The sequence below is a fragment of the Varroa destructor genome, unplaced genomic scaffold, assembly GCF_002443255.2.
Source record: "Varroa destructor unplaced genomic scaffold, Vdes_3.0 BEIS01000007.1, whole genome shotgun sequence".
NCBI classification, from domain to species: Eukaryota; Metazoa; Arthropoda; class Arachnida; order Mesostigmata; family Varroidae; genus Varroa; species Varroa destructor.
The window spans coordinates 9,184,379-9,186,924 of NW_019211460.1; the positions used below are offsets into that span (position 1 = coordinate 9,184,379).

Sequence of the window (2,546 nt, forward strand, 5' to 3'; positions counted from 1 at the left end):
GTTCGAGGCGTGAGAAAATAAATACTCGGCCGATTTTTAACCGCCCTATCGTCGGATAGTGTGTGTTGCATGTTTATTTCCTACAAACTTACGTCCTTGTACCAATGAATACTACTGACGCCTCGAAAGAAATTGATTAATTAATAGGCTAAGGGAGAAGGTTGGACGCTAACAGGTACCATGCTTGTAAGCCGCATCACTAAACGTTGCATGAAAACACTATATTCTAATAGAGCCTTTGTCGTCGATTTTCTATTCAAGAAATTTTTCGATTACATCTCAGTCAGTATCGAATAAGAACAACGAACCAAAGTGGCCGTAAAACAGCTGTCGACTGATTACGATCTCTTACATTTGTTTACAGAGAACATTAAATTGTAAGGCACCCTGCGAACGCTGACTTAGGACCTGAGATTTTAAAGCAGAGAGCGCTTCTCGTCCTGTTTTTTTTTTCTGTTTTCAGAACTAAACAATACTTAATACTGTTAGTAGTAGAACATTTTTATAGGAATTCTTAGTAGATTAGATGTGTTCCTTTACACTTAATAATAAGATTTCACGATAGGTCGTCGACGAGGCGTCTAGCGTACTCGCAGAAACGAAGCGCAATTTGTTCCGTTTTACGCAATCCTGGCCAGCTACTTAAGCTTTATTATACCGATCGAAATTCAGCAATGAAGCTTTATAAAATACGTTATTTGTTAGCTTCTGTAATTGAAAGTGGTCCAGTAACACGTCCTTTTTCTTTTTTTTGTATGTCTAGTAGGTGGCTATTAAATAAGCTGGGCCCGTGCGGTGATGCAGTTATGGCGCGTTTGCCCGCAAGACTTACGGACGCGTCATGGACTAGGTTCGAGACCGACAAACTCTGTCTCATGATGGAAGCCAGCCGTCCGAAGCAGCAATGAATGAAAGACTGGATAATATTTAAGTAGACGCGGCGGCTCTTACATATCGGTTAGCAGTTCTAGCGATTGTTTTGCTTAGCTGATGCCAGTTAAACGATGTTTTTATCTCTCCCCCTATTGCGAACGGGGTTTATAAACAGAAGATACTTGAATGCATGTATATGGGATTTTTTTGACGACATTAATTATACCAACAGCAAGACGTTCTTAAGCCGGCGTCGAGGCGCCACAGTTGTATCATTAATTGCAAGGCAAACCTGCAATATTTGCTTATTTCAATCGCTTACTTATTCACCCGGTATTGTATATTAATTATAGATAACTATTTATATTATCATTACTATTCATGTCAAGTACTCGTACATTGTTCCGGTACATCCGCCTACGGCAAAAAGCAAGCGCTCTGGCTAAGCCAGGATCACAAGGCTGCAAGTGGAGTTCGAACACGTGTAACACTACCTGAGCGCTTTTACCAACGTTTCAAACTCGAGCATAAGCTACCAGGATGCGTTGGCAGACGTTAAGCAACTGACGTTTAGCTGGACTTATACTTAATTTCGTTGAGGAGGTTATTCTTAAAGGTTTACTTGAATTTTCCAGAATGACTTCTCTAGACAAATCCGTGTAGGAAACACGTGGCGCTTCGATTGAGGAGAACAGCTTGCGCCTTGCTAGCTGAATTCTCGCAAAGTTAAAAAGTTTAAAAAAAAATGAAGAAATGAAAAACACCTACATTCAGATGGAGAAAAGAACGTCCACATTGCCGGCTCTCTAGAGCCGAGCACAACGATGACCTCTGGAAGCTCTGAACATATTATAATGATTTCATCCATAAATCGTTTTGTATATACGAAGCTCACCGTATTGCCTAAAGGTAAGTTCGGATTATTTTGTGCTTGTCAGATGTTTTACTGGATGTTGACACAATGTATTGGGCCCCATGGCACACCAAAGCTGCGTATAGAATCTCCTTCTTCAATAGAGTTAAACTAAATAACAATCGCAGTGAACGGTCTAAATTTAGAGCCGCCTTCGCTGGTCCATCTTGGTGAAGTCCAGAACAGTGGCGCAGATCGTACTTCGAGCAGATGCGCCGACGGGTGTGTTACCTTTAGACTAGGCCTGTAGCAGAGTTCGATCAAAAATCAAATCCTGATAAATCTATAGAAAAGTTCCTTTCCGCAGGTTCGTACAGGTCGCAAGCGGTCCGCATGAATAATGTACTCAGAATGGTCAACTGGATTGCCATAATGTGTATGCACCTGAAGGGTAGTGCATAGTAGTTGGAACAGCAACAATGAGAAAAGTCACCTCCGACTTACTCAGCGATGATTATCGCTAGATTAAGTTTCTTTGTATTAGAAAATATATAGAGAGTGCCACGCCTACTCGGACATGGTCGTAGCATTATCTACCGGCTTGATTTATGTTAGGTACAGGATGCATATATAACTAAAATTGCTAACGTACGTCAAAGTAATCTACGAGATAACTTCGTTACATAAGAAGTATGGTTTACTGACATGGTCACGGCAAACATCGATATGATGATCGGTAAGTTCACAGCCAGGTCAGAGGCCAATTTGCAATTAGGCAAAATAGACCCCCACCTCGAAGAGGGGTAGATTAACAGCCTAC

At 41.2% G+C, this 2,546-nt stretch overlaps 1 long non-coding RNA gene across 2 annotated transcripts; it reads left to right on the forward strand.

The window, feature by feature from the left end:
- Positions 1 to 292: 292 nt before the first annotated feature.
- Positions 293 to 2,342, forward strand: LOC111254174 (uncharacterized). 2 transcript variants are annotated; one of them, XR_002674956.2, is made up of 4 exons: positions 293 to 377; positions 764 to 957; positions 1,509 to 1,782; positions 2,094 to 2,342. It is a non-coding gene; the product is annotated as an uncharacterized LOC111254174 (long non-coding RNA). The 2 variants fall into 2 exon arrangements; XR_002674955.2 differs by having other exon boundaries at positions 294 to 377; positions 767 to 957.
- The last annotated feature ends 204 nt before the right edge of the window (positions 2,343 to 2,546 follow it).